Below are 20,262 nucleotides of genomic sequence, written 5' to 3'. Positions count from 1 at the left end.
CACACATGCACACAAGCACACGCATGTATACACGTGCACAGGAGCACACACGGACACACACGCAAACACACATACACGCATACGTGCACACACGCAGCTTCCGGAATGTAGGAGTGAGGGGGTCTCAGAGCCCAGCCCGGAGCCCCCGGTGCCTGCAGGCATGGGGTAGCTACTCTGAGGGCGGGGACCCCCGCTCCTGGCTCCCTGCAGGGGCTCCGTGCACCCGTCCCTGCCCGGGGTTTGCAGGGTCTGAGTCTGGCTCTGCGTGGGGCCCGGAGGCTCCTTGCCAGCCTCGGGGTTGAGGGCCCTGACCCCGTGGCTGAGCTGCCCCGGCCAGGTCACCCGGACAGAGCGGGTCGCTTGGGGAACCTCAGCAATAATTTTGTGGGGGGAGACGGCCAGGTTCTGCAGAGGCAGGGGGGCCTGCAGAGGCCTCCAGGGCTCCCGGGAAGCTGCTGGCCCGGCTGTGCACACCCGGGGTGCAGACGCACACTTCCGTGGAGAAGGAAAGCGGGGCCCGGACCCGAGAACTGGGCGCCCGGGCGGACCCAGGGAGGGGCTGTGGGGGGGAAGGGGCCGTGACGTGGACCCCACCAGTCTTGGAGGGCATCTGCCAGGGCTTCCAGTGCGAACAACGGTTACTTAGGAATAAACAGAGCATATACCCGATCTTCGTGAAGAGAATTGCACCCTGTGGGGCAAGGGCAAGGTGAGAGACGAGGTCTTTCCCAAGACGAGCACACAAGCCGTGGGGAGAACGGGTCACCGGTTTAGTTTAGCTTGCAAACACAGCTGCCCTCGGATCGGTCCCAACGGTATTTTCCCGGACGCGGTGGATTCTGGAGAAGCAAACAGATGACGGTTTCAGAGGACATCTGAGGGCTAAAAAGAGCGAGACAGAAGGCCTCACCTGTTCGACGTTAGAATGCTTTATAAAATAATAATTAAAAAATAATTAAAAATGCATGATGTTGGGACACTGGGTAGCACGGAAGAATTCTAATCGAGTCCCCCCGCCCCCAACGCCAAAGCAGATGCCTCAAAGAGCTAAATCTCTTTTACAAAAAATGGAAAAGTTAGCACAAAATGAAATATTTATCATCCTCATGAAGAAAGACCGCTCCCAGCTTTGAAGCAAAGCAAGAAACCACAGAGGGAAACACGGGCGGATGGCAGCGAGAACAAAGAGAAAACTCCCGCACGACAGGAGGAGACGCGGGGGGTGGGGGTCGCTGCCAGCCGGGGCGGACGGAGGGTCGATGGCTATGCCAAGCGAGGGCTCGTTACCGTTGGTAAGAGCGGGATGCGACGACCCCGCAGACGATAAGCACCGTGTCCGGGCAGGCTGTCCACGCGCGGGGCCCCCGCCGCGTCAGCGGCGCTGGGAAAACGCGTAGCCCCGCCGGTCACCAGAGCAGTGGACGTCGCGGGGCCGGGCGCCACCTGGGAAACTGGCGGGAAGCACCCTCCCGAGACGCACACGTACAGCAAGCCGCCGTGGCGAGGTCGGGGTTGGGGTGTGGGACGTGGGGTGCGGGTGAGCTCGGTTACTGGCAGGGGCCAAGCAAACATCGCCAGGCTGGACGCAAACGGTGTGCGGCAAGGTGAGAAATACTCGTCCCGTTTCTGTTATCAACGGATTTTTTCTTTGTATCTTCTAGCTATCGTTCGAACCCAGGAAGACCATGGACGCTCACGCACAGCCCGCATGCTTCTTAAACCCTCGTTCGTGGATTTTTGCCGATTCCTTTGTCCACAATCTATACCAAGGTTCCCGCATCGTCTCCCTGCCCCCAGTTCATTTTATCTTGCCTGAATGAATTAACCAGAATGTCCAGACAAGATCGAGCTGAACTACCTTAAGTCTGTTTAGGAACCTGCTTGGGTGTTCGTTAATTACCGTTCGTTAATTGTCAGTGGGATGATAAGAGGAATTTATTTTTGTTCCTCGTTTTGAAGCTACTTTACCGGTGCTGATTCGTTTCTTACTTACGTGTCACCCTGTGGAAGAATCCTTCCATCAAGCTTTTCTTTGTTCTAAAAGGTTGAATGCTACCGCGTTATTTTCCAGGTAGCTGTGAGCGTGCTTTCACACCCCTTACCTCATCCTGCCCGTTGAACGAATCATGAGAACCCCCCGCAGCGGCAGAGCGGGGGCCCCGCCCCAGGCCTCCCGCCCCCGGCCCCCACGTGGTCTGATCGAGTCTTCGCTCTGAGGAGATGCGTCCTGGTTCACAAAGGCTTCAGAGCTGCCCGCAGCTGTGTGATGACCAGTGCAGGGGAGCAAATTCTGCCACCCCAGGGTCTGCCCCTCTGGCATACGGATTATCTTAAGCGGCCGGTTTTCAAGAAAATGCAGACACAAGAGCAGCTCCGGGAGCCCGCACGAAGCTTCCCTTCGGTAAGAGCCATTTCCACGTATGAGGGAATCTCGGTCTGTAAGGGTGTCCCCCTGGCTGCGCTGGGAAGAAGGGGTGACTCCAAACCCCGGGAAACTCTAATCGGGGCAGGAGGCATGGACTCAAATCTGCATGACAGCCTCACCCTTGTTCACTGTGCTTCCCTGGCAACCTGCCATCACCGACTCCCTACCCCCAACCTTCTGTCTTTAGCCAAAGATGGTATTTAAGGTGACGGCTTTGGCCATTTCCCGGAGTTACCGTTTTCCTCGGTCTCTCGGGTATAAGCAGGAGGCACACGTGTAATCAAACTTTTGTCCGACTCGCTCCTGTCAGTCCGTCTCACGTCGCTCTGACGCTCAGACCAACTGGAAGAAGCCTGAAGGGCAGAGGAAACTTCTTCCGCCACAACGCCGGCACACACGGGCAGTTGAAGGTGTTTTCGGATAGAACGCTTCCTGCCTCTGAGCATTTCAGGGCAGTGGTGGCTCAGCGGGTTTCAATGACGGTGGTGAAATAGTACCAAGCATCTGCAAGAGTGGCTCTTGATTTAAGAAACTTGCCAAGACCAGAGAATTAATTGCCAACGATCTCTCTTTGAAAGAAAAACAAGATGCGTTTGACTACAATTTCACTGAGGCCCAAGTACAAGTGGGGAAGGAGAACCCCACACTCTGCACCCAGATATTCTTCTTGTTCTCCCTCCTGCGGCCGCCCTGGTGACAGTCGGTGCCTCCCGGGCCTCCCGTGGGCTCTCCTGCAGACAGCCGCCAAGCCTCCTCCGGAACCTGCCCGCCCCCATCCGCTCCCTGGCTGCTCTCTGCCGCGCGGGGGGGAGGACTTTTGTTCTGCTCCAATTAGCCAGAACAGTTACTCCTCCCTGGGATCCAAGCAGAGCACAGGACGGCTCCTGGGAAGCGCCATTCCCGCTGCTCAGGCAGCTCGGCGCGAGCCGAGTCACCACCTCGCCCCACCATCCCGAGGCCACAGATGTCCGAAACGTTCCTGCAGACACGCTAGAATTCACGTCCGACCTGTGGGGCAGGTCCATTTGACAGCCCCCATTTGACAGACGGATGGACGGATACATTGCCTGACATGCTCGCGGCTAAGAAACGGCAGAGTAGAAATTTCCAAATGAGCTCCGATACGATCCCAGACCCGAAGTTCTCTTCACCCCATCACACTGCTTTCCTGTAAGAAATCTCCTCTTCTTTCAAGCCCGAACTAGAGATTTCAAACACCTACAACCAAGGGAGTTACGTGTGCATTTGTCTTAAGTAACTTGAAGCTTCTGGGCATGGAGATCGTGTGGGGCTGCCAGGCTGGGTAGGGGACAGGGAATCCCGCGCTGCCCTCACCCCATTTTGGTCTAACTGTCACAAAGTGAGCCGAACCTCCTCATCCCTTCGGTGACCCATATGCGGAGCAGAGCGGTGGGTGGGCGGGTGCCAGAGGAACGGGGGCGGCCCGGACTCTAGCGGGGGGATCGGCCGCCCTGCCCCCAGGAGCGTCTGTGGCTCTGACCGCCCGCAGGCCCCAGGCCCCGTGGGGCACGTGGAGACGGGTGGAGCCCTGCTCCGGGGGCCCAGGGGCCCTGCCAGGTGAGGAGAGGCTGAAGCGGGGGAGAAGGCCAGCTGACCCCGTTCTGAATGGGGGGAGGCCCTGGGGGACAGGACCTACACGGGACCAGGAGGGAGGGACAGATGTGGGGGCAGGAGAAGAGTGGGAACACCTGCCCGGAAGGCGGGGCTGTGGGTGGAGTCGAGAGGCTAGTTCACAAAACGGGTGCAGAGACGCTCCGCCCTGGGGGGAAGCCGGTGTCCCCCGGAGCTAGAGAAGTGACCGGCCCAGGATCCCACAGCCTGCGGTGCAGAAGCGGGGAGAACCCAGCAAGGACTACAGCTCTTCCGATGGGCTGTGGTCACCGGAGCAGCTGTGCCTGCGGGGCCCCCCAGCAGGTGGGGCAGGTCCGGGGCTCCACAGGTGACCTCACCCCCAGGGAGAGCTGCCGGCCAGGGCGGTGAGAGGCCCCGGGACCCTGAGAGCAGAAGAAATACACCCGGAAGTGGTCGCAATCGGTAGAAAGGAGCCCGCACACGCCCCTGCCCACCAGGGCCCTACTATCTCTGCCGGCAGCGTAGACACGCCCCGTGAGTTCTGTTCTAAAACGGCCTGTCACTTCCCGATCCACCTCCCTCCAGCTAGCACCCCGTCTCTGCCCCCAGGACCCCCAACAAGGCTGGTGAGTGCCGTCTGCACTCGACGTCCTCACCTCCAGGCTCCCGTCCCACCGCCCCTGGACCCAGGTTTGTCCTTGACCCAGTGTCCCCTACTCTCTGCTCTGCCCAGACCACTGCCAGGGCCCCAAACAAATAGCCCAAGATGGGCCAAGGCGGCGTTCAGATCATTTTGAGCTGAAAACAACCAAGGCCCAAAAAACTCAGAAAGAAAGCTGACCTCCCCCGAACTGCCTAAAAGTTTAGAAAAATTCAGGAAGAGCGCTATCTCTGTGGATAACGACGTCATACTCTGAACGAGGCGGGGGGACAGGGAGGAGCCCAGCTGGCCCGTCTGATCAGGGTCCCCTGCGCCCCATCATTTCCAGACAGCCCAGCAAACACCTGTTACCAAACATTTGGTCTTTATTATCTTCCTTTGAACGTCATCCCTTCCCTTTGACCTCCCGGAGCCCCGCCCCTTCTCCTCAGTTCCCACGGAGGTGCGCCCCATCGCACATTCACGCCACCCCGTGTCCTCACCCCAGTCCTTCCCGGGCTCCCTGAAGGCTCCCTCCTCCCTGCACAGATTTGCAGATGGGGACACAGAGAGGGGGGACTCCAGGGAAGAGCCTCCGAGGGACAAGCCCCACTCGTCCCTCCGTAACCCCCCCTTGCTTAATTCCGCATTTAGCCATTCTAATTAATGAGCAAACATTCTTTGCAAAACAATGTTTAAACACCTTAGGATTAATTTAATCAGATATTTAATTACCCTGTAATTAATCATCTAAGCTTAATAAATTGAGCCCGGATCTCTGGGAGTTGGGTTTGTCCCAATGACTTCTAAAATAAATACGTGTTGGAGGCGCAGACTTCCTGCTCCCACTCAGAGCCCGGGGGGGAGGAGGGACCGGTGGCCCAGGCGCCCTGCTGCCCCCGCCCCCAGCAAGTGGCCTGAGCTCAGCCTCTGTGGGGAGCGGCCAGTGGGCCGAGGGGCAGGGCTGGGAGCACAGCGCTCTAGGCCCGGGAGGCCGGGTAAGCTGGCAGCCGCGAGACGGTCCCGCCGCCGCCCTAACCGCGTGCGTCCGTGCACACCGAGTCTGCCCTGCAAGCCGCACCGGCTTCCCTGGTGGCGTGGGGAGGGCGCCCCCCGCCGGTCTCCCCGGGCCCTGAAACAGGCTCAACGGGGTCTCAAGGAGGGGCCAGGGAGCTTGTAGACTGTGAATCGGACACCAGTGAGGAGGGCCCTGTGCCCCCGGGCGCCTGGACCCTCTCTCCACTGCCGTCAGGGTGCCCCCAGCACTGGGCTTAGCAGACACTTGACAGGTGACCCAATCTAGCAGCAAAGCGGGTGGGGGGGGGGTCCACCATCCGCGAGCATCTGAGGAGCTGAGGGCTGACACCTGCAAGGACCCGGAGAACCCCAGGTGGAGCCACAGTCCTGACGGGCCTGAGTCCCGCCCCTGGGGTACTGGGTGGGAGGCCAGGGCACCATGGGTGCTTCCCAAGCACGGGGACAGATGAGATCCCCAAGGGCAGGACCACTTCCGACGGGCCAGGCCCTGGTCTAAGACTCACTCGTGCTCACGCCTGGAGTCCTTTGAAGAAGCCCCGTGGCTGGGCAGGGCCAGGCCCCCCAGTGATGTGAAAACTAAGAATCAGCCAGCGAGAGGCGGGGGCAAGAGTTGACGCAGGGGTGAGAGATGGGGGTCAAGGACACAGGGGTCAAGAGTTGACACAGGGGCGAGAAACAGGGGTCAAGAGCTGCCACAGGGGTGAGAGACAGGGATCAAGAGTTGACACAGGGGTGAAACACGGGGGCAAGAGTTGACACAGGGGTGAGAGATGGGGACAACAACTGGCCGCAGGGGTGATGGGGGGGCAAGCCATTGGTGGGGACCCCCTCTCAGGCTGAGGGAGGGTGGCTGGGGTCCTGGAGGGAGGGTTGGGGCGGCCCCAGCTCACTCGGGGAGCCGGCTGAACTTCCGTCTGTCTCTGGGTCACAGGGGATATCAGGCCAGAGCCCTAACTTCCCAGGCCGCCTCCCTCTGACCAGAGGGCAGCAGGCTCTCTGCAGCGGCCTCTGCTCCGATGGCATTAGCCCCAAACGGACACAACCCCTGACCAGCGACGCGTCGGCCAAGGATTGATTAACTCCGGCTGGACTTGGGGGCTGCCCAGTGACTGCGTCGCCTGGAGTTATTTATGCTGCCCCATTAGCTCGGGAAAGGCAGGATTCATGGAGCATCATGGCCTAAGAACCCAGTGAAATTAATATCCCTGTGACTGAAATACACGCCAAGCTGGGGCCTCCGCCAGTGAATCGGGAAGGAAGGGGGTTCCAGGCTCCCTGGTTCGAGAAGAGAAGCTTTGGCCAGTGAGGAGAAGGCACATCCACAGCCCATCCCTCTGTCCATCCACACAGCTGGCATCTGTCCCGTTCGTGTCACCCCGTGAAGCCATGGCCGCAGCGCCCTGCTGGGGTCCCAGCCCCTGGGCTCCACACCCCCAGCTGCCCTCCATGCAGCTCCCGCACGTGGCCTGGGGCACAGAACCAGGAGCAGCAGAGGCTCCTGAAGGGTGGGGACCCCCCACCCCCGTTTCTGGCTTCCGTTCCGGGAGGAGCTGAGACCCTTTCCCCCCAGGGTCTGCCAGAGCCGGGGCTGGAGAAGCAGGTGGCGCTGCGCTGGGTCCCAGCGGAGGGGTGCCACCTGCACAGCTGCTGCACGGTCTCCAGGCTAAAAGCTACAGGACAAGGAGGAGAGCGCGAGGCGTCAGGCTAAAGACGGTCACCGGGTGGGAAAAGTACAGTGGTTTACGGCAGGAAGAAGGTGAAAACACACAGCCGTTTGCTGGGATGAAGTGGAAACGGAGGGACAACTGAACGAGCTCAGTCGGCCGCCTTGAATACAGCCCGTCTGTTGTTTTCCCGTCGGAAGCACGCATTTTGCATAACCATAGCGAAAAATGGTAAAACCCGAGTCGGGCCGCTGTGTCCCGAGAGAGAGAACGCGGCCCCTTGACTCCGTGGCGGGGTTTGCCCACCGGCCGAGTCCGGTGGGATGTACCCTGTGGACTGAGAAAAGCAGACAGACAACAGGCACAAACAGCCCTTTCCGTGATCACGGTGCCGGTGGCCTCATTACCCGGAGCCCCCCTGCCGGTCCTCAATCGCGTGGTGCCCAGAGCCCGGAGGGCACCTCTCCACACGCTCTGTCCTCCTGTGACTGGCTCCGGACGGGCCGGTCTACCTGCCGTTTCCTCCTGGCTGGGAGCCGGGGACGGGCGCCAGGTTTTCCCTTTTCCCTAGCTGTAACACGTGCGCGTGAGCAGCCACGGACCACGCCACGCAGCCGGGGACACCGGAAACAGGGCGCAGGAGGAAGGGGAGCCCCGTCTGGGCTCCGTGTCGGGGTGCAGGACCCCAGGGCTGTCGGAACAGCTCCGCGGACTGCACCGAGTAGGCTGCAGAGCCGTGGCATCTCCGCGTCTCGGGTTCTGGAGGCTGGAGGGGGCGGGTCTGCTCCAGGCCCCTCCCCCGGCCCCTCCTCTGGCCCCTCCCCCAGCTCGTAGGCACTGTCCCCATCCCCTCCCAGGAGCCTCTTCCCTCTGCACCCTCTGTCCCAGTTTCCTCTTTATTATTATTACTTTTTTTTTTTTTAAAGGAGGCTGGTCATATTGGATCAGGCTCCAGCCTGAAAGCCTCATTTTAACGCGATTATCTGTCAAGACCTCTTTCCAAATCGGGTCACGGGCTGAGAGACTGAGGTCAGGACCCCAGCACGTAGGTTATTGGGAGCAGGGACACGACTGGACCCACACAGGCTAAGATTCCCCTCCTACTTGTGTGCCTGCCTGTCCGGCTCCTTCTGGAGCGCTGGGATAGGAGGGGTGGGTGTGTCAGGCCAGGGTCCCTCTCCTGGTCCCTGGCTGATGTGTCCATATGGCACCGGGGCCTCCTCGTCCCTCCACAACCCGGGGAACAGGTGCTTTGGGCGAAGGCGTTTTCAGCAGCAGACCTGATGATTCTCCGTCCCCAGGTGTGACCTCTGCACGGCCCCCCTCTTCCATCCAGAAGGTTGGCCCCTGGCTCCAGGCTCCTGACGCCCCAGCCAGGACTCACACATCTGGCCGTTCCCTCAACAGCCCCTTACTGAGCACGTTTGCGGCACGAGGCCCCACCTGGGGCCCAGGGTCACAGCAGCAACAGGCGAGGGCTGCCTTCCAGGGGCCCCAGCCCAGCACTGGGGACAAACGGGAAATGGGAGGCTCCCAGCCAGGGGGACAAGGTCTAAGAGGGGAGGCACAGGGGCCCGCGGGCTGCAGACACAGGAGCCCAATCCTGTTCCCCTCACCAACCTCCTTGTCACCGGCCAGGCACACACACACAACACACGGAAAGCATGCCGCGGAATGAAGGAACCGTCGAGGGGCACGGCCCGGCACTTTACTGATCGACTCTGGACCTTGTGGCAGAGGCCCCCTCACCCCTGACTGGCCAGTCACCGTCCTGTCGGGGGCTTTTTGGCAAAAGGAGGGATTTTCAGATGCTCCACGGACAGCAGATGAGATCCTGGAAAAAAAGTCACCTTTACACGAGGGGCAGGCAAACCGTGGCCTGCAGACCCAATCCGGCCCCCCCCCCACCCCTCCTCCATAAGTAAAGCTTTATTGGAACAGCCACGCCCATCTACGTACGTTTTGTCTGCAGACCGCAAGGGCGGAGGTGAGCGGCTGCAACCCGGATCTCACGGCCTGAAGAGCCTGGGTCACCCCTTACAGAAAGCCTGTGCCCGCCCTGCCTTCACCTGTGAGGACCGCAAAGCGGAAGTCACCCCAGGGGTGGTACACGACAGCCTACTAGCGACGAGTTGGGCGGTGCGTCCCGGGCGTGTGCCGGTCTGACCCCTGCCGCTGCTGACTTTTCTCAAGCCGCTCCCTGCCCTGAGCCTTCCCCACGTGGGAAGGGAAAGGAGTGGGCCAGGCGATCCCACGCTGCTCACCAGGTCCGAGCCACCGTGTTTGAGTTCAAGCAGCGCTTCAACCCGTTGGCGGCCCCGTGGCCCCTCGGGTGAGCTCTGCGGCCGCAGGGACGCCCTGTAATTACTTATAAGAATTATTAGGGCAACCAAGGCCCCGGGCACGCTGAATTACGTCCGGAAGATGGTGCCCTTGGGTGTGGAATTTAGCTCCAGAAATGAAGCCGCGTGGAGCCAGCAGCAAAGCATCTGCGGCAAACGTGAAAGCCAGCAGGTGCCTAACGCTCAGGGGTTTCCAAACAAGCGGGCGCTATCGCCAGTTCGGGAGAGAGGCTCGCGGGGCAGGGAGGGCAGACGGTGACCCCGGAGACCCGGCTCGGCGGCTCCGTCGGGGGCTTGGTCGCGCCTTAACCTCTCCGGGTCTCGGTTTTCTCGACTCGGGGGGACCTTCTGTCCTGCCCCGGGATCACCGGCAGGACTCCACGAGGGGCAACAAGACAGGTAGGACCGCATGCGCATGCACGTGCACAGCATGGAAAACTCTCTGGAGTATCACCACCAGCTCGCCCGAACCCTCCCCAGAGACTCAGCACGTGCACAGTTTTCACAAGAGCGACTCAGTGGACAGAGCGAGAGCCCACGGTGACCCACCCAGGGACACACAGATGCTGGGGGGCCCCGCTGGGACCCCAACCCAGAGCTCGGCCCCCACAGCTTGATGCCCTTCAGCTGCTGGTTCTGCGTGCCTGTCCCGCCCTCCTCAGCGACGGGACACAGCAGTGCTCACGGAGCCCAAGCAGAGTCTCCCCGGTCCTCCATGGGGAGGGTCCCCTCGGCCCACCAGCCCCCTAGAGCCCGGCACCCTAATCTCGTCTCTATCTTCCAGGCCTTGTGACCCCCCCCCAAGCTCCACCCTCCACCCCGAGGGCTGCCCTCTGGGGGCAGTGGGGGAGGGGCTCACAGGATGGTGTTCCTGCAGAGTCACCCCCAGACGCTCAGGTGACGGACACTCGGGCGTTACGACGTGGTGCAAAGACACGAGATCCCCGTGAGACATGACCCCCTCCCTGTCAGCTGTGGCCCCTACCTCGGTGTGCCCCCTCCACGCGGCCCAGACGGGGAGGCGGAGGCAGAGGAGGGTCACAGGACAGCCACGGGCTGGGGACACGGCGCACAGAGCAGGCAGTGCTCACGCCGCGGAGCCCGGGGACGCCCCGGGGACAGGCTGCCGTCCCTGCGCTCAGAAACAGAGGGCCACCGCGGGGTCTGGAGCCACGTGCCGGTGTTCCGCTCCCCGTGTGCCCCGAGCCAGGAGATTCACAGGACAGCGGGGCCAAGCGCCGCCACCCACGGGAGGCAGACATGAGACCGGAGCTCGCCATGGCACGGAGCGCGGAGCCGCTCCCACACGGGCTCCACACACCTCCACCGCCCCGTGTCTCCTCTGAGAAAGCTTCCTGAGGAGGCACTTGGGCAAAATGAGGGAAGAACGAAGAGGAAAAGGTGACGATGAACCCAGCGCTCACACGGGACAAAGAATCGCTCGTGAGCCTCCAGGGCTCCGTGGCCTTCCATGGTCAGGCCAGACGCACACAGAGGGCCGGCCGGCCGGCGTGGGCACAGGGCACGGCTCCCTGAACCTGTGGCGGCCTCTCCACAGCGCGGGCCCCCCGGGGGGCAGCCCCGATGCTCAATGAGACCGCAGGTGTCCCTGCAGTGGCCCCTGCAGCCGGACGCCGGGCACAGGGAAGCCGGGGTCGGCCCCGCCACGCACAGCAGGGCAAGCTTGGGCACAGGTGCCACGGCACATGGCCAGCGACGAGCCCATCGTCCCCGCCGGCGCTTAGGGTCCGCACACAGTCGAGCTGCTGAGCACCCGTCTAGCGGGTGAGCGTATAAGCGGTGTACCGCCTTCCTGGTGATGGACACGCAGACCGGCTTCCAGCCCCACGGCAACAGCACGCGCCTGCACGACCCCCACGTACGCGTCCCTCCACGGATGCACGCCCCAGCTCACTTCCGGCTGGAGGAGTCGGAAGGGGAGAGGGAGGCCGAGCGCGTGCTTCCCCTCGGGCTCCGGCCCGCGGGCGGCCCTGCCTCCCGGGTCCCTGCAGCCACTTCCCTGGGTCACCTCACCTTCCCGCTGCCGTCTCAGGGACTCGGGCTCCTTCCCCGCGGTGAGGCCCCGGGGAACATCCCTCCGGCACAGGTTCTGTGTTCCCGGCTGAGGCCTGATCACACTGCAGGCCGGGGCAGGGGCTCAGGCCTCCGTCTCAGCGCCCAGAGCAGAACGCAGGGGAGGGTCAGTGTAGTGTCTGGCCTGAGACCCCCAAGTGGCCACCGTGCGGAGGTCGACTTGGAGGAGGCAGAGCTGGAAACGTGTGCCGCATCAGGGCACTGACCACTGGCGGCCTGAGCCGCAGGGAGGGGGCGCCTCTGCCAAGCCCGCAGGGCTGTTCCTACAGGGAGCGGGGAGCCCGGCGAGGGCACTTCTGCGGTGGCCCCCCTGCCCTGCCGCTGCAGGGCCAGGACGCCTGACGCCAGCCGGCTCGGCGAACGAGCCATCGCAGGCGGCCCGGCGCGCGCCCGTGCGTCGGCCCCACGGCGCACTCCCTCCCATCTTCTCAAGTGGGAACCAACAATCCCACGTGTTTCCAGAGCCGGGACCTGGGCACGCCCGCTCTGGCCTCACACGGCGCCGGACGTGCATTTCTGAAGGCCCACGCCGCGTGGGACATCACACCATTCTGACAACACGAATGACACCGCTGTGGGACGACACCGTTACGAGCGCCGTACCGCTTAGTCGCTGGCGCGGCCGCCCACTAAACGCGTGCGTGACAGACGGCCCCCCGCCTCCGCCCAGGGCCAGCCTGGCACCAACCCGGATCACAGGAAACGCCATGTTGCGAGCCACGGGCCGGTCGCTGGCTGCGCCCGGGAGGTGGTGGAGCCCAGCGAGCCCCGCGGACACACATCCCCCCGCCTTGGGTCCCAGGGCCCCAGCCCCCGGTGCCCCGTGCAGAAGCCACTGACAGACGAGGGAAGGGACCCCAGCCGCATGCCGAGTTCTCTGACCAGCTGTGACCTCGAGAAGCCACTTCTTCTCCCTGAGCCCCCGTTTCCTCGTGTGGAAAAGAGAATCAGAACTACTGAAGTTACGCCCAGACTGGGTGAGCCAACACCTACGGAAGCAGCTTGCATCAGTCGGGCCCCACTGCATAACAACCTGCCAGAAACCTCTCGGGGGTCCTGTCCGCATATCTGCAGCTCAGCTGGGGCTGCCCGGGCCGGGCCGGGCCGCTCTGCCCAGAATTGGGTCCTCGCCACCGAGCTGGGCTCTGGTCCATTCCTTCTGTGTTTATTTCCGAGCCCGGGGTGCAGGGGAAGCGTCTCATGGCGAGAGAGCAGACCGAACGTGTTTCCAGAGTCCCTGCTCGTGCACAGTCTGTCAACACCCCAGGAAGGCATGCGGCCAGCCCAGAGCTGAGGGGAGGTGGGGAGGGGACTGTCTTCGCCACTTGTCTCACCTGCCACACGGGGCCGCCCAGGGGTCAGAAAACCCCGTTTCTTATCGCCGTTTCCTCGGCCTCACAAGGGCAGGGCCGCCAAAGCTTGTGTGTTTCACCTACGGCTTCGGCATCCCAGCAACCAGCCCGACCGACCGTGGACCCCGTGGATTAAGTGGCTGTGTGGCCGCGTCCAGTGGAGCCGATCTTCAGAGGTGCCCTGGGTGCTGAGTCCTGTCCGTGCCACCGACTCCAACCTTTGCGAAAGGCAGGTGCCGGGGGACGGCTTCTTTTCTCGTTCCCGAGTCGCCATAATTCTTCTTCCCGGGCTGGTCCGGCCCAGCCCCCTCAGGCGGGGGCTGGCCAACACCCACCTGCACCTTCGCAGGGAACCAAACGCTTCCATGGACACCACCCACGGGCCCGTTTCACACATGGGGAGACTGAGGCTGGGGGGCGCAGGTGACACGCCCCGGGCCTCCCTGACAGGGAGCGGGAAAGCTGGGGATTGAACGGTGACCTTCCTGATTCCAGAGCGGGGGCCCCCCGCCCCCCACGCGCGGCACCCTGGCTCCGCCTGACTCCGTGGCGCGGCCCTGACGCGTCGTCGGCCCGGGTGACAGCCCACCCAGCACGGGCACAGAGGTTTAATTTCGGCCGTTTGTGTGAACGAGAATTACTCACTAAAGTCTCATTTGGTAAATTCCGGTCTCTGCAAGCAGTTAATTCGATGAAGACACGGCCCGGCCAGGAAGCAGCTGCCCCGCCATCCCCGCGCGGCCAGCGCCCCCACACAACAGAGAACGCTCCTTGAGACCCAGGCTGCTTTAAATTCACAGCCCTTCACCATTATGTCAAGGACGGTCGTTATGTGACTGAAGAAAATGTTCCCCGTCTAGAAAAATAAAACACCACCTTGTGTGCTGGATTAGCGTTTTCCACCGCACGTTAAATGGGGAGTTTTTAAGGAGCGTGATTTCTGAATTATGTGGTTTGATGACTCTTTAGCCACGCTGGCCGGGGACAACTATTTATCAGCCCAGAGAAGCGCAGCCCAGCAGACCCCACCTTATGTCTCCCGGGTCCCCTCAGAGGCTTCTGCCCAAGCCGGGGAACCCCACCCCAAGTGCCTCGGGGCCGGGCAGGGGCTGGTGTGAGGGAGCCGGTCTCGGGTCAGCACTGAGACCCGGACCAGGCACCCACCTCCCTGGAAACTGTCATGTGACAGAAAGTCAGGGTTAGAGGTCCTTTTGTTTTCCCCCGTCAGCCTTCTCCACTGGCCTCTGGCTCTCTCCAAGTCGTGGACCCTGCCAGCAAGGACTTGGCCACCGGACAAAAGCTCTCCTCTCGGGCGAGCGGCCCCAAGGTCTGGCCTGGGGCTGGGGCCTCACAAGCCCTCTCGAGACGCAGCTAAGCCAGGAGCCCCTCCGCTGACCTCCGTCAGCCTCGTCCGGCGGTCCTGCCCCACCCTGTCCCCTCCCTTCCGGGCCTGAGCTCGGCTGAGGGACAGAGGAGCCATGTACCAGACATGGTCTCAGAAACCCCAGCTCAGCCCCGTGTCCCAGGGATTTCTGGCGAGCGTCCCCGTGCCAGGACTGAGAATTCGAGAATAGGACGTGACGGGTCCCCATCCTCCAGGACGGAGCAGAGCAGCAGGGCATGATGCAGCATGTCCTCGCTCAGGACGAGCCCAGGCGGCGGACGCAGCCCCGCCTGGAGGAGGGTCCTGGGGGACAATCAGGGGTCTCCCGTGCACACGAGACTTAAGGCTGCCGAAAGTGGTGCAGACGTGGGACGGCACGTGCAGCACCTGGAACGCAGGGATGGGGCAGAGGTCAGCGGCGGGCGGCAGCGAGAGGTGGGTCCCAGAACAAAGGCGTCTCTGTTGCCGGGACTGGGGACCTAGAGCTTGCCCTGCATGTGGCGGGGACCAGGACGGCTCTGTGACTTAGGAGGACGCTGCCTTCTCGGGCCCTGACCTGGAGCCTGGCAATGTCCCTGTGTGTCTGAGCTCCTCCTGCCACACCAGGGAGAGGAAAGCAGTGGGGTCGTGGGAGGCTGGAGGCCGTGGGCAGCCGTCCCGGTGACTGCGACGTTCTCCCAGGTCCCCCTTGGCTGCAGCATGGCTCATCCTTCTGCAGCCGTGACACGGGGTCTCACGGAAGCGCAGAGAGGCCACGTACGCCTCCTGGGCCACGGTGGTGCGCGCGATCTGGGGGGCGCAGCATAGACGTCCGAGGGAACACGGCCTCGCTGGCTCCAGGGCGCTGCCCCTCGGCCACTTCAGGGAAGCCACGGCCCCCACTGAAATGATCCAAAGGGCGCCCCGGGTGCCCGGTGTGCGAGGATGCTGGCCTCAAAGCAGCAAGGGAGGAGAGGGGAAGAAGGCCTCTACCCCAGCACCCGGGAGCGCCCCGGAGCATGAACCGTCAGCCCCACGCAAAGGGAAGCTCCTCCCGGGATTGTCAGGGCCCGGCCCTGGGGAACCAGGGACAGAGGGGGGAGACCAGGCTCTCCGTCCGGGTCCTGTCGGCCTGCCAGAGGAGAGAAGGGGCAGAAGACAGAGTCCTCGTCCCTGGGGACGCACGGTCTCCGCGGTGAGAAAACAGAAAGGCAGACGTGCTACAGGAGCAGCCCAGCCCGTGGCACTAAAGCCACCGGACAACGGTGTCCTCCCCCCCCCACCCGTCCTCCTGCACCGAGTGGGAAAGCCCGGGTCCTCCCCAGGAACCAGAGCCGGCGTCCCCCCCTGTGTGACACACCTGTCTGCGTGGCTCCCATGACCTGCCTTCTTTCTCCACGCGACGCCCTCCTTGAAGGCCGTGCCGGTGCCAAGCCCTAGGCCTGGCATACAGGAAGTGCTCAATACTGAGCACCGAGCCGTGGAACCGTGTGTGATCCGGCCCACGTGGGAGCTCATGCGGCACTGCCCCAGCCCTTCCCCCTTGGCTCACCTTCTGCTCCGATTCCAGACGCCGCCTGGACGAGCCAGAGGACCACGGTCCCAAGAACGTCACCAGCAGGTCCTCCGCCGCCACAGCCGCCTACCGGACGCGCTTTCCCCGGAGCGCACACTGAGCGCGGGTGACCGCAGCAGGCGGGAGGCCCAAGAGCCAGAGCGGTCCTCTGGGAGCCGGGACTCCGGCGCGGGGGGCACGCGGGCGGTTAACGCAGAAGGGCCGCCCTCGGGTCCAGGCCGGGGCAGACCCCGAGAGCATTTCCCCCGGTGATCACGGAAATTCTGTCCAAGAGGGAAAGGGCCGCATCAGACCCGTCTGGACGACAGGCCAATGAGAGTTGTCAGGCGCCGAGGGACGCGGCTGTTTGTTTAATTTCCTTATCTGCTTCTCATTCCAAGAGACCGAATCTGGATGCGCACAGTGGGAAGATATTTTTAAATAGTCAGACTGAACGGTGGCATTCGAATGAAAACTTTTGCTTGGAGATTTTTCAAGTTCCCTTACGTACCAAAAGATACACTTAATTTTTTTTTTTTTTTTTAGCTGTTTTTATTCTTTAACTTATTGTTTTGGTTACCCAAAACGTATAGGAGCCCATCTTTTGGGCACCGAGAAAACTGCTATGCACACCTGCAGCCTGAAGAGCCCAGGTCACCGTCACCATCACCACCGGGACCCACCGCATAAGGCCCCCGGTCCCCCTCACGCTCAGAGCTGGGGTTCGTACCTCGTGCTTTCTCCTGCGGCTGCCACAACAGGTCACCCGCCCGGTGACCAGAAGCCACAGCAACTTCTCACCCGGTTGGGAGCCACAGGGTCTGAGATCAGGCCATCAGCTGCTGTGCTCCTTCCCGGGGCCCAGACGCACCGCGCCCTTGGCCCCCAGGCCGCCTCTGCCATCGCGGCAGCTGCGGAGAATCTCCACGTCTCATTCCCTCTCTCCTGGTCTCAGTCTTACTCGTGTGTCTGCACACACACACAGGTGCACACGTACACACACATGCACACGGGCACACACACACACACCTCTGCTTCCCTTATCACACGTTCTCTGACACACACCCTCAGGCCCCCAGTCGGGAAGATCCTTGGGATAACCTGGGGCCCATCCAAACAATTCCGGATAATCTCCCCGCATCAAGAACCTCAATTCAACCGCAGCTGAGGTCGCAGATTCACAGGTTTAGGGCATCAGGACGCGGCGTCTGGGAGGCCGGGATCCCATCCGACACCGGCCCCGGTCCAGCCCCCGGGCCTCGCGGTGCCCCGCAGACATTTACTCTCCACAGCACACCCCCACTGGACAGATGCCCCATCCAGACGGCCCTGCACCGGGGGCCGCCCCTCCCTGGCCCTCAGTCTCCCTCTTATGCCAGGAGGGCTGTGGGCTCCGATGGGTTTCAGGATGCTTCCCGCCCCAAGGCCACCCAGTCTACAGGCTGACCAGGGAGGGCCCAGCCTGGCAGTGGTTGGCAGATGGTGAGCAGACAGCCGTTTCCAGAGAGAGGCCGTTTGCCCAGGACCCCGTACTGGGAACGGCGTACAAGTCTCCTGCTTACAAATCCCAGCTGAATCAGCACACACCCAACGTGGGCGCAAGCCCTGCTCCACGGAGCCTCCTGAGGAGAGACGCCCTCGGGGGCCAAAGAAAGGCCTGCTCCCGCCATGACCGGCAGGCTCCTCGCGGAGACCGGGCGGGGCCGGAGGGGTGCCTGGGCTCTGTGACAGGTCACCTGCGGGGTGACGCAGAGGCAGAGGAAAGAAAGGGGCGGTGGTCGGCCTGGGCTGCGGGGACGGTGACCGAGCCGGAGGTTGGCAGACCGTCCAGCCACGGGCAGCGGGCGGGTCCTGACCCTCCTGAGCCTCAGGCGTCCTGGCTGCGAGACCGTGGTGGCAGAACAGCCCCCACTTCACTCAGCCAGGAACGACCTGGGGTGACGTCTCCCCTGACCTCTTGACCCGGTCTGACCAGTCTTCACCAAACCTCAGAACACACTCCTACTGGCTCGTACGTTGCTAGAGGAAAGGGCAACCCCTCACAGTCAAAGTTCCTGGCCGATGACAGGAGTCTCTACCGGGGGGATTTGCATGCACGTTCCGCCAAAAAAGCTGAGAACAAGTTTTCTTTTCTACAAGGATCTCTGCCGCACTCAGCCCCGGGAAGGAGAGCTGATGGACCGGCCATCCCGGGGACCGGGGATGCTATCGACGCAGCGTGAAGACCCACAGGGACGGAAATTCGAGATGGAGACCATGACAGTCAAACGTTCTGATGGGAAACTGGATTTTGCTACAGAAGCCAGGGCGGTCGCTGCTGGGAGTGTGAAGGTCACACCTGCAGGCACCGAGGTCACCCTTGGCCCTGATGCTGGAAAAGGCCACTTCTGAGGGCCCGGTCCTCCCGGGTTCCTCTCTAGGCGGCTTTTACCTGCAAACACCTGTGTCCTCAAGTGAAGGGTCAGTGTCACAGGGACGGACGGGGACAAGGCTGACGCACACAGGGGGCGAGTGGGGGTGGGGAGGACGCAGTTGAGCCTGCACGTGGCGCCAGGCAGCTCCCGGCAGACTTCCTGGAGGAGGAGTTTGGAGAAACCGCCACCCCTGGGGCGCAGACAGGGCAGTTGAGCCCCGTGTCCCGTTTTTTTGCCTCTCCCCAGGTCCCGGGCTCTCAACCCCCGAAGGCTAGCTGTGTTCCGTCTTGTTCATCCCCGTATACCCAAGGCGTAGCAAAGTGCCCAGCACACAGCAGGTCCTCAACACGCACTAGCTGGTTGAAGGAAGCAAGGAATGGATCAATTCCGGAGCACACCATCTGGGCTCTCAGCAGGCTCTCAGCAGTAGATCCCACAACCCAGCCCTCCTCCAGCAGCCCCAGCCCGAGGCCCTCGTGCGGACTCTTCTGGTCGGTCTGGGCATGCTTTACTCCCCGCTGTTCTGATGGCAAGCCGCCCTGGGGGTGAGAGCCACACCACCAGGTGACTGCTGCTGGGGCTCTCTGGACGGCTCCCTCTCCGCCCACGGCCCATCAGCCACCGAGCACTCTGCATTCCACCTTCCTGCGCCCTTCTGGGGCCTTACACCAAACGCCTCCCCCTGCGCCTCAGCCCACCCTGCCTCCAGACCTGCCCCCTTAGACCAAACCCCACCCCCACCCCTCAGCCGGCCCCGCCTCCAGACCTGCCCCCTTAGACCAGACCCCGCCCCCACCTCAGCCAGCCCCGCCCCCAGACCTGCCCCCTTAGGACAGACCCCGCCCCCACCCAGCTCTGCCCCCTTAGACCAAACTCCGTCCCAACCCTCAGCCGGCCCCGCCTCCAGACCTGCCCCCTTAGACCAAACCCCGCCCCCACCTCGACCGGCCCCGCCTCCAGACCTGCCCCCGTGCGGCAGGTAGTTCCCACCACCCATGCTGCAGGAACCAGCAGGCCGATTTCAGAATCTGACAGTGCCTGTCACCGTTGCCCTTAACAACCACAGCACACACCGCCACCCCCCCCACCACCACCAAAGGGTCTGGCGTCCAGGGAGGGGATCAGTCCTGAGACAGAGTTTTCCCAGCAGAAGGAGAAGCTGAGAGAGTGGCAGAAACTCCCAGTGCCTCGGTGATGGGTGCAAAATCCACGCACAAAAGTTGGGATGCCCCTGCCTCTGAGAGGCGGGGCTCACCGCCCCTGCTGAGTGTGGCTGGACTTGGTGGCCGGCTGCAACCAACAGAACGTGGCCACGGCACGTGCACCCTCCAGGACGGCTCTGCCCTCTCGGGGGAGCCCACGGCCGCCTCCGGAGGACACTCAGCATCTCCGCCGAGAAGCCTCCGTGCTGCGGACGGACAGATGACTGCGGTCCTGCACACCCTGACCAGAACCAAGGGAGACTGAGCCGAGCCAAGCGGGAGAGCGGCCCCCAGGCCCCCTCCCGCGGAAACCGCGTGGGAAAGACACCCGTTTATTGTTCAGGCCGCTAACTTCTGGGGTAATTCGGATGGATGGGTGGATGGATAGGTACACTGACGGATGGATACATGGTTGCGTGGATGGGCGGATGGATATACAGACGGATAGGTTACGACGGGTGGATATACGGAGGGATGATGGGTGGGTGGGTGGTTGAATGGATATATAGATGGATGGATATATGGACGGGTGGATGGATGGGTGGGTGGGTAAGTGAAAGGCCACCTAAGGTCCCGACAG

General features: G+C 62.6%; 1 long non-coding RNA gene across 1 annotated transcript in view; it reads right to left on the bottom strand.

Moving 5' to 3' along the window:
• Nucleotides 1–557: 557 nt before the first annotated feature.
• The window catches only part of LOC147573954 (uncharacterized), a 39,416-nt gene continuing 19,711 nt past the window's right edge, over nt 558–20,262 (bottom strand). The window contains exon 3 of the long non-coding RNA XR_015243784.1: nt 558–839. This is a non-coding gene — a long non-coding RNA (uncharacterized LOC147573954). The remainder of the gene's footprint in view (nt 840–20,262) is intronic.

Source organism: Puma concolor, chromosome E1 (assembly GCF_028749965.1).
Source record: "Puma concolor isolate L17-30 chromosome E1, mPumCon1.1.hap2, whole genome shotgun sequence".
In the NCBI taxonomy this organism is placed as follows: domain Eukaryota; kingdom Metazoa; phylum Chordata; class Mammalia; order Carnivora; family Felidae; genus Puma; species Puma concolor.
The sequence above is the reverse complement of the archived record's forward strand: the minus strand, read 5'-3'. Positions and strand labels throughout refer to the sequence as shown.